Source organism: Hemibagrus wyckioides, linkage group LG18 (assembly GCF_019097595.1).
Source record: "Hemibagrus wyckioides isolate EC202008001 linkage group LG18, SWU_Hwy_1.0, whole genome shotgun sequence".
Lineage (NCBI taxonomy): Eukaryota > Metazoa > Chordata > Actinopteri > Siluriformes > Bagridae > Hemibagrus > Hemibagrus wyckioides.
Genome location: NC_080727.1, coordinates 8,404,337 through 8,416,700, shown reverse-complemented (window position 1 = coordinate 8,416,700; position 12,364 = coordinate 8,404,337).

The following is a 12,364-nucleotide window of genomic DNA, read 5'->3' as shown; positions in this document are numbered from 1 at the left end:
CACCCTGAATACGGCTAATTTACTCCATGCAAATATTGATGTAACTTGATTCTAAACACAACCCTAAGACCAGATATTGACTCAAATAGTTCGGGAGTTTATACATCAGCAGTCCTTACTGCTTTCTATCAATATAAACAAAAACGAATGACAGAGATGAATTCATGAAATTAATGATCATTTGGCAAAAATCTGATTTCTTGGAGGATCACTCTGGGGATCAATGTGTCTACATGGGTTTCATATCTTTCCCAAAACATGCAAGTTGGTGGATTGGCTACTCTACATTGCCTCTTGTGTGAAAGTGTGTGTACATCTTGCCCTGCCATAGACAGGCGTCTCATCCAGGGTGAAATCCTGCACTGTACCTGTACACTGTATCCAGGGATAGGCTCAGGATCCACTGCTAACCAGAGCAGGATAAAGCACTTAGATAAAAATAAAAATGAATAAATAAATAGATTCCCATGGACCTAACTGCATTTTCATTGTGTATCTTATATACTGTGTATCTTATATACTGCACTGTACACTCCGGTTTGCACAGGACTCTTCGATACACTCAGATTTGCACAAGATACATTGAAAACATGCAGGTTTTGCACATACCCGGATTTTGCACATTACCTATATCCATATATCTAGTATTTAGCATTTTTTGTTATATTTTCTATTTTATTGTTTATTTATTACCTTATTACTGATGTTTGTGGATACTACTGAGTTGTACAATCTATCTATCTATCTATCTATCTATCTATCTATCTATCTATCTATCTATCTATCTATCTATCTATCTATCTATCTATCTAGTCTGTTGTGTTGTCTTCTTTTAGTCAACACCAGCCAACATTTATTGCAGCAGTAAATGTCCACATAACTTTCTTGTTCCCCCCTTCTACCCTGTCATTCTCAAGAGGAGAAAACAATGTAAGAATTTCATTTATTTCACGCACATATGACAATAAAACTCTTGAATCTTGAATAATAAAATATATACTCAATTAAAAAATACAAATGTCTGACATAAAAATATAACTTAACCAGAATTTACTGCTACACCAGCAGAAAAGGACAGATATTAATATATATATATATATATATATATATATATATATATATATATATATATATATATATATATATATATATAAAAGTGTGGCAGATTGAGAATGATTCTATTTTGAATAAAGTACAGTATATGTGCAGTTGGTTGTGAAGTATATGCTGTGAAAAATCAAGTCCAACAAGTCCAAGCTCTAGTCCTGTGTGTTGTCCTGGTTGTGGGCCTATGGGATGAACCTCCTCCTCATTCTGTCTGCGCTGGCCTTCAAGGAGTGGACGCACGTCCCTGACTGCACCGGAGTTGTTTATTGTTTGGGTGATGTCTTTCAGTCTCTTCCTGGCCTTGGTCCAGCACCACTAGCTGTAGATAGACTGCAGGTCAGGGAGCTCAGTGTGGATCGCACCACACTCTGGAGAGCTCACTTTCCTTATCAGTGCTGTTCCCAAACCAGGCTGTGATCTTCTGATGGTGCAGGTGTAAAAGTTTCTAGGCACCTTAGAGGGCAGTTTAACATCCCTTAAGCATCTAAGGTGGCAAAGACGTTGACAGACCTTTTGCACCAAAGGAAGACAGACTCAACAAAGAGACAGTCTCATAGGAATACACACACAAGAAAACAACCTTGATTCTTCCTGTCTATGTCTGAGATGGCTTCAAATTCAGGTTGATTTTTCAAAGAGAAAGAAAAAAAGAAAAAAAAAGAGAGAGAATGGAAGACTCATAGCAAAAAGAAAGTTTAAGTAAAAAATCAGAATATCAACTGATATCATTACTAATATCTAAAATGCACAATTTGATAAATAGGTAATTGAGATAATTTAGGAATCTAAGTATAGGCAGACCTTTGCATTTTTTTTATAAGCATGTACGTTTACCAATCAGGCATTACATTATGCCCAGTGACAGGTGAAGTGAATAACACTGATGATCTCCTCATCATGGCACCTGTTAGTGGGTGGGATATATTAGGCAGCAAGTGAACATTTTGTCCTCAAAGTTGATGTGTTAGAAGCAGGAAAAATGGGCAAGTGTAAGGATTTGAGTGAGTTTGACAAGGGCCAAATTGTGATGGCTAGACTGGACTCAGAGCATCTCCAAAACTGCAGCTCTTGTGGGGTGTTCCCGGTCTGCAGTGGTCAGTATCGATCAAAAGTGGTCCAAGGAAGGAACAGTGGTGAATTAAGTGCAGATTAAGGCTGGCCCGTGTGATCTGATCCAACAGACGAGCTACTGTTGCTCACATTGCTGAAGAAGTTAATGCAGGTGTCAGAATACACAGTGCATGACGGGTCAGGGCTGTTTTGGCAGCAAAAAGGGGAACAACACAATAGTAGGCAGGTGGTCATAATGTTATGCCTGGTCTGTGTATACTTTAACGTTATTTTGTGAATGCAGACCACATCTTCTAGTAAATACCATGAAGAGTAATTGAGAAACTGTAAAAATGTGGACCTTCTGCATTGCCAGGTATCCCACTAAAGACTCTAGGGTAGAAAGAAGGAGAGAAGAAAAATCATTAATACTAGAAAAGGAAGGAAAATGCAATTCATAGCACAAAGGTGGACCTTCAGGCATGGTCTTTTGTTCCCCTATTAAGTTCTATTATTTCATAATGTCATGAAAAAGGGCAGCAAAATTACATAATTGAAAGTGCACAAGCTTATCACACACTGTAATAGAAAAGGCAGGAACCTACTCTCATTATTTCGTAATTGTGGAACTGAACAAGTTAAATGGAGGCATGCTGTATCTTGTAAGCCTTTTGTGAAGCCCTGTTTCTTGAAGAGATCCTGCTTGAAGCCAGATGGACTTGTAGAGTAGTAAAAGCTCAGACTTGAGGTAGTGTTATAGCAAAGGAATGGCTTTAGGGTCACAAATTAAGACATCCTGGTTTGCCAGGAAAATTTGATCAATTATCAGAATATTAGAATGACTCTGCCTGACTGTTCAAGTCACCCAAGGGCTCTAAGGATGCTATGTTAATGATCCTCTGGGTTAAAGGCTTGCCTTACCCAAGAGAGTGCTTTTTGGCAAGTTGGAAAGACAGGCAGTTGAATGCCGGGAATTGAATAAGAGACAAAACTTGATTTCTGTGAGAGAACCATGTTTTATATGAAATTGTTTGGTTGGAAAATGGGGTTTTGAGAGGATGAACATAGCCACTAAGGGAGAAGACTTACTTTAAATTGCTTCTGTATTGAAATTGGCCCCAAAAGGTCCTTCAGATCACAGTACCTTTTCCATCAATGAGAAAAGGTTCCCTTTGATAATGGAGTAGGACATCTCGGAAAGGAAATGAGGTTCATCAAGGGGGATGATATCCTATTTAAATGACTAGGGATAAATTGTTAAGAAGCACAAAATTCTATTTGTTAATTGATAAAGATGAATCAGGGGCTTGATCCTCCAGGTAAGGTTCTATATGGTAGGAGTAGGGCCTGCATAGGACAATGACCCTGTAGCTTTGAGGGTTGCTTTAGCAGCATCATAGTGTAAACTGCAGTAGAAGTGTATGCTTGATTTCTATCTATCATGGGCTCTGTAAGAGTTAGCACATTAGATATGGTGCAGTGGCCAGATTTATGAGATCAGGGTGAATGAGGGAGAGAGTTGAGAAGAATAGGTGGCAGGAGATTGGGACGAATGAGGGAGGAGGTTGGGATAAGTGAAGAGGTGTGGATGTGTGAGGGAGGGCTCGGGATGAATAGAGAGAGGGGGTTAGGATGGATTGGGATAGAGGGGTGGGATGATTAGGGAGGAGGTTGAGATGAATGGGGAGGGTTGGATAAAGTGGATAGAGAAATGCTGAGTTTGAGATGTAATTCCCCACTGTAAATGCCACGGAAAATATCTTTCAACTCCTTAACTTGTGTTAGTCTTCTCAACCTTCTCTTTTGTTTCTGCACAGACTGTGAAGAGTGTAAAGTACACCTAGAATTAAATTAGCTTGTAGCATTTACATTGTAGGCAGACACCCTTATCAAGAGTGATGTACAGTTTATCTCATTTTCTACAATCAAGCAACTGAGGGTTAAGGGCCTTATTCAGGGGTCAAGCCTTGGCAGCTTTGTGGCCCTGGGATTCAAACTCACAACCCTCCGATCACTAGTTCAACACCTTAATCTACCACTTCCCCAAGTGCAGTATTACCTGTAGATCAATTAATACACAGTAAATGTACTTAGTTAAATATTTAACACTGGCCAAAGTGCTGTTTTGAGAATGTAATTACCAATATTGAACTTATCACTAACACTAACTGGCTAGCTTGTTAGTCTTGCTACTTGGTATTGTTCAATAGCTAACTTGCTATTGGCTAGCATGTTTCTAATGCTACCTGACAGAGTACAGACCAAACAAAATGCATACTTCAATGCAGAAAAAGGGAACATGGCCATGATCCTAGACAGCAACAAAGAGCATGAGATGGACTGTCCCCATGAGTGAGACTGAGTGGGAGCATCTGTGATCCTTGAGAGAAGGAGAGAGAGAGAGAGAGAGAGAGAGTGTGTCACGATCCTCAGAACTGACAGCATCTCAGATATTCTGGATAAAGAGCATAACTGCAATCCTTGAGAGGGAGGATCTACAATGCTCATTATGCTTTTGTACAAAATAATGACACTGAATAATCAGGATTCATAAGTGCATTCATGATTTGGATAAAAATGATAACGATGAACCTGGAATGAACTAGATAGTGATTTCAAACAATCAATCATGTCCAGCATGAATATACTTTTTCACTGTCACATTCATTTCAGAATCACTGTTTAGCATAATAATAATAATATGAAGGACATGACTCACATATAGTAGTGAATACTGTAGTGGGTAGATTTTCCAACTTTTTTCTTATTTTACCTGCAGAGTTAAGAGTCTCTCAAGATCTGCTTTGTAAAGCTTACATGGGGCTGCAACATAACAGTTTTTGTAGGGATATTCATTTTAATTTAATGGCCAATCAGCGCTCCTTCTGGCCCACTGCCTTTTTGGCAGGAATTAAATGGTTGTGTGTGTGTGTGTGTGTGTGTGTGTGTGTGTCTCATCAATGCCTCTCAATGGCCTGATTGGCAGCAGTGCACTACATGATGAGCTATTCTGTTCGCATAAACGTTCACAGAATCCTAATCAGATATTCATCTTTTACAATCAATAAATATATATATATATATATATATATATATAGGAAAGCGGATCTATTCTCTCACAGCAGTGAATCCGCTTCACTTTCAGGCTGTTCTGATCACATGAGTGATAGATGGAGAAGAAAGAGACGTCTTATAACTCAAAACCCCAGAGTACGACCAGGGATATAACAATGGAATGGATGTTTTTCTTATGATGGATGTGTAATATGTATATTAGTATAAGTGATCAATGGAATTAATATCATAAATTATGACATTTTTGGTAAATCTAACATCTCTTTGCAGTAATTTTTGTCTTTCTTAAAATAAAGTGGACAATAAGTACAAAAGCTCTATCTCACACACACACACATACGCATACACAGTGTCACACAGAGCACAGCTGCGAATAAAGGTTCTAAAAATCACACAGAAGACCCCTACATTTTTGGCCTGAAAACTACCTTGATCTATTTGGGCCATTGTTGACCCAAATTCCTTATCCTCCTTTTCTGGGAAGTAAGTAGGACTAGACAAAACAGCTTCTAAAGTTGGAGCTCTTTTTCTTTGCATTTAAAGACAGAGCTGGCGAACATTACAGAAAAAGATGCCAAGATCGCATCTGCACTGTGTTCTGCATTGTTTTGACTGATGTGTGTACAGTTGTCTCATCTTCAAGGTCTCGGAGACTAGCACAATGAGGGACAACTTGTGAATCTGAGAAAGAAAACTGACACAGGCACAGAAAAGACTTCACAACATCAGTGTTACTGATCTAGCTGTCAGATTTTACCTAAGTGATTTGTTTTGTGGTTGATGGTGGTGGTGGTGGGTTTTTTTCTGAAGCATTTGTATTCTCTCAGGATGTTTAAGTGAAGAATCGGTGCTAACATATGTAATGCACGGGAAAATACAAAGCTAACGGATCATCATGTCACCTGACATATGGGCCATATGTTCTGTGTGATGTTGAAAATTCAGTTATTAAAGGAATATTTCTTTGCAAATTGTGCTTAATTGTGCTTTTTTACACAGGTAGCATTTATTTGGCTCACTTTAGCTGACCCCATCGTCTCAAAAGCTAATTCATCACATGATAATTCATTCAATTTCTTAAAATATTTTAGACATTTTTTGAGAGAATCAGTGATTATACTTCTGCCATATTGCATTGATGCTATATTTTATATCTTGACTCTATATTATGGCTCAAATATTAATCTACTACTAAACTTAAACTTAATATCCAATATCACATGTCTAATAATAAGAGATATTAGATACTAGTTAGTGAGACCTCCATTAAAGTGTACTCAAATTAGCGTTATTATTTATTTTGGTGCTATATATTAAGCACATGCTCAATATATTTTGCCAGATCTCTGGTTTTCACTTTTAACTGAAGCAAACTTGATCATATCTTCCTGTCCAGCCACTTCTCTTCTATTTCAGGCAAGTAATTTAACAGTAGCCACGAAACCTGTTAATGTTAGCTAATCATATTATATTAAATGTGGTTGCAGTAAATATTGGTCATGTTAAAATCTGTGTGTTTGTATTTAATAACACAAACAGTGGTAGCTCAAGTGGTTAAAGCTCTGGGTTGTTAAAGATCGGGGTTTAAGCCCCAGCACACCCACTCTATGACTGTTGGGCCCTTGAGCAAGGCCCCCCACTCTCCAGGATTTGCACTCTGAACCCACCAAAGATGGGATATGTGAAAAAAGAATTTCACTGTGTATATGTGCCTTCTTAACTTAATATAATTGCTGAAAAGTTGCTGACTTGTCAACATTTTATTTCCAATTTCATATAAGTAAGCGAACAGCCTGTTATTATTTGGATCCAGTGTACCAAACTGCTGATTTTTTAAAAACAGATTCATTCTTATTTTAGTATCATTTATTTAGAAAGCAATGACATTTCTTTAGTCCTCGTTTTGATTGAGATCCAGATGCAACACAATTGCAGATGTAAAACAATTCCAGATGTCAATGCCTGAATTGGTTCCCTGAAATAGGACTAGGTATGTCTATAGAAAGAGCTGTGACTGCTATACGTATCACACAGTATAGATGTAAACACATGCAAATATACCACTTAATTGCAGTACGACTTTACATAATTACAATAGAGGAATTACAATATTATGCAGTGAGGGGGTGCTTTAGATAAATGTATTTGCTCTAGTAAAGGAGAAAGGCAGTTGCATAGCAAGTGATTATGAATTCATGCCACTGTACTATGACAACGAGCATTTTTAACTATCCGTAAACGCTAGCTGGATTACTGCCATTCAGAACACACGGTGCTGTTATGTTTTTCCACCGTGAATGGAGGAAGTGAAAGCACAATTGATGTTATTATTGTAACATCAATGACTGTGATTAGTGTAGAAAATGGAATGTATGGGGCATTGGTTTAAATTGTTCCAAAATGCCAACAACATGTCAAAAAAAAGCTTCTGATTGATATCACAGAGGATCTGCAGAGCAGCAGATGGCTGGATTCAGTCTTGAATGGGGTAGGGTGTGTGAGTGGGTTTTTTTTTTTTTTTTCCTTTGAGCCAGATAGTGGTAATATTCTATAACTTTACATTGCTACCCCGAGAACTGACCATTTAAAACGATCACATTTTCTCAAATAAAATATTTCAAACATCTAAACAGCAAACATTTATGCCGAGAGATTCTATCAATTTAGCCTTAAATCAGAAAGAATAAACAAGCCTGAAAGAAAGGGCTTTTAAATGTCACTTGAAACAATGTTAGAATCCTACTTTAGAGTACAGAGTGATAAGACAGGAGCCAAGTGCATAAACTCCTTGCCATGGGAACCATGATGCAAGAGGAAACTGTGACAGAACCCCGTCCTTGGCACAGACAAAAAACATAGCAACAGTATCCTCTGTGCTGTCGGAGTGACGACATCGCCATTGTCAGCGGGAGGTGTAGCGATGGTGTCCTTGGGTAGAGCAGTTAAGACTTCTGCACAGGCCTTGGGCAGAGCGACGGGGTGGACAGAATGGACTGTGGAGCTTGTGGACAGGAAGTGGACCACAAGAAGCCATGGCAGTAGTACCTTCAACAAGCTGTCATTGGTTTCCTTTGTTGAAGACTCATTAAATGCTTACTCCTATCACTACTAGGAGGGAAACCTCTGTGGGGACCTTTTAGAAATCTTTGTCTAAAGAAAACAGTGTGCCCTTGAATCACCATGTCATTCCCACATTCACAAGCTTCTATATAGTTAAATGCTCTAAATGAGGAGAACCTGTAGCTATCATAGAGCAGTATTTCCCAGGGTAAGTGATAGAGAAAAGTCTACAAACAAACTTGGTGTTGAGAAAGAGAACTTAACAGACCTTTATTCGCAGGTGAAAGATCTCTGTGGGCCTCACGGGTGGTAAGGTGAATGGACTTGGGAATGTCAGGTGATGCGAGTTCCTTGGTCCAGTGTTACCACAAGGTCCTGTTGTTTTGCCTTGAGGGTTATGTGGCTCTGACTGCAATATTAATGCTAAATGACACTACATGTCCGGCTGTAATTTTAAAAACCATTATATATTTTATATTTCAGATTTCTATCTGATGCAAACTGTATAGTATGCTATTTCAGGTTAGGAAAAAAAATCTAAATACAAATAAATAGTTTTTTGGGGGTCCTTAACCTACATGCAGAGTTGACTAGCATGAAATACCGTGCTCTATAAATCAATAGATTGCGTGTCTCTGTGCTTCACATCTATCCCAACACCACATGCTGAGACTAATTACTGAATACGCTTGGTCCCTCCCTCTCTCTTTCTTTCAATCTTTGCATGGTGTGTTGACCTACATTCAGGTCTTGACCACTCACTAGCGGGTCGTGAAAGCGTTTGGTGGCCCATATCTACCTGCAACAAACACTTCCCTACAGTCTAGGTTAATCTTCTCTGCATGTCCATGAACTTCTGCTATAAGTCTAACTTTTACGGTATATACTGCTTGTTGTCTTCGTCCAACTCGGCATTACGTTTTCACGAAAAATCCTTTTAGTGGATGTCATTACAAACAGGCTCATTATTGACTCATGGATTATTGAGTCTGTTCAGACATTTTTTCACAATTTACAGCATGCTTTAGACAAAAAATGTATTCTTATGGAACTGGAAGAGCTAGCGTGCTAAAGTGTGCATGATACTTTTTTTTTTCCCTACTTCTGAAGTAACTCTGCTCCAGCAGAAACTTTTGACCTACCAGTTATTATGTCTGACCAGTCTAGGGTAGGAGAAAGCACTAAAGATAAGTGAATAACAGCAAAAAAAAAAAAAACCCCCCCGCAGGTTTTCTGTTCCATACCTGAGCCAATATTCCTTATACCTGTTTGCTTTCATTGTACAAAGAGTATTTTTTTATGTTATGTATATCAAGACGTCTGTAAGCTCTATCTCTTTAAAGGCTAATAACTATGTTTAGCAGTTACGTGTAAACCAGTCTAGAAATGATTTCAGGATTTCTCTGTTGGCCAAAATAAAAATCTTTTTCACCTTGTTTGTTTGTGTAGCGTTTAATCATCATCTGATTATTTTGCATGACATTGTGCAAGTTTAATTAAGTGCTCTCTGCTCCCTGAACACTGATCAAAGCGTTTCTACTAGAATATCTAATCAAAGTTCATCTTTTTCATGTCTAAAGCCAAGACCAATAAGTATACCCACCACATTACATTTTTTTAAAAATAATACTGGATCTCATGTAAATGAAAGCCTAGCATGCTGGAAAAAGCGAGATTAATTTCAACAATGTGAAAATACTGTATTTCAGAATATAAAAGCTGATTCCATTTCCATATAGCTCAGTGATGAGAGATGCAGTAATAATCGAAAGAATGCCACGGTAACAGGAGACACACTGTATATGAGGATCATTGTGAAGATATTTTCTTTTTAAGTAATTGCCAATAGAAGACGTGGCACTAATCTAAGAATATCTCATTAATATAATACACACACACAGACATGTAGCCTCATTGTACTCTATTCTACATACTATGTAATGATCGCCTCTCATGCACATTGTGAGATTGTCACATGATAATTGTTTAACCTTTATTCAGAGCTCACAATATTATCACAATTTGGGGGGAAAATAAAACACGAAATGTTATTTATAATTGAATTTCAGTTCCATTATGAATCATTCTAATTCACATGTGACATGATTTAAAACAACCTGACTCCTAAAACACTTGAAGTCTTGACTATCTTCTTCTTTCGGCTTTTCCCTTCAGGGGTCTCCACAGCGAATCATCTCCCTCCATCTATCCCTATCTTCTGCATCCTCAACACTCACACCCACTAGCTTCATATCCTCATTTATTCCATCCATATACCTCCTCTTTGGCCTTCCTCTTTGCCTCCTGCCTGGCAGCTCCGTGTCCAACATTCTCCTACCAATATACTCACTCTCCCTCCTCTGGACATGTCCAAACCATCTTAATCCATCCTCCCTAACTCTGTCCCCCAAACGTCCAACATGAGCCGTCCCACTGATGTACTCGTCCCTAATCCTGTCCAACCTTGTCACTCCCAAAGAGAACCTCAACATCTTCAGCTCTGCTACCTCCAGCTCTGACTCCTGTCTCTGTCTCAGTGACACTGTCTCTCAACCTTACAGCATGGCCGGTCTCACCACTGCCTTGTACACCTTCCCCTTGATTTTCGCTGATATTTTTTAATTTGGTTTAATGATAATGTAATTTGATTTTAAACCTAAAGTATCTATCACTAGTAAGTGAATAGATTAACATATCTAAATAAACACCTAGTTACAAGCTTAGCAATGACCAGATATTGTTATCATTTGTAATATTATGAGCGTGAACGTTGACTAGATATTAGCCTGCTAGTGATAGCACTCCTCCCCATCAGCAGAGGGCTCTCTCTTTCCTGAATTCTGAATAGACACTTCCAGATGACTTCCTGTTACCCATCATACTTAAGGTTTAAACTTTAAGAAGGTTTTTGTGAAGGCTTTATCATCTGAGAAAGCATCCAGTGCTGTATATTAGAACAGATACTCTTGTGTTTTCAGGATTTCTCTTGTTATATAGCTTCTGTTGTCAATTCATAGATCCTGAAACTTGTCCATACGTTTCAGATATGCCAGTATATGTTTATATACGTAGATATACTTTCGATATATCAATTCAATATAACTCTGAATTTGAGATATTTGCACTCCCTAAATATTCACGACTATCACAACTCTACAAAGCCTATTCATACTGCTGCTATTCCTTCCCCCAAACCTTATGTCTATTTCCCCATCCCTCCCCACCCTTTGGACACCTGACTAAAGTGTAAACTCCACAGAGATTCCTTTAAATCACACACTACCATGTTTTTATACTGTGAACGTTATTTAATCATAATGTACAACATGGTAATCATAAAGCCTGTAGCTGCAAAATGTTTGTACAGTAATTACACTGTAATGAGTTTTTGTACTGTAATGATACTCATAACATCAACATGGGGAAACCTGAACAAACACGAATGCGCTGTGTTTGTACCAGTGTCTAAGTTTTTTTTCGTTGTAATTACATCTCACCCGACTTCAACCACAATCATCTTCCATGTTCTATTGACTTTGTTTACATATGGACGTTATTATTATTTCTTTTAATTAAGCATGTCTTGCATGCAACGTGAATTCTGCGGAAGAATAAGCGACATTAGATTCATTAAAACAAAAACAAAACAAACAGCAAAAATACTAGGTAATATCCCGTGCACTGGATTTTTTTATTTTTATTTTATCTATTAAAATAATTTAGTGTTAATATTAATAAATCGTCACATTCATAATACATTCATAATAATGCACATCAACTTCTACCTTGAGTAATAAAGGTGTAATAACAGAAAACGTGCATGATATAACATGCTTGACAGGATCGTATATTTTCTGATGAAGCAACACTTTCCTATATTGATCGGCTTCCTAAAATAACACAGCAGAGATGAGGTCTTATGATAGATAGATAGATAGATAGATAGATAGATAGATAGATAGATAGATACATACATACATACATACATACATACATACATACATACATACATAGACAGACAGACAGACAGATAGATAGATTTCGTAGTCTGAAGTTGGTTGGTTAAAAGAGA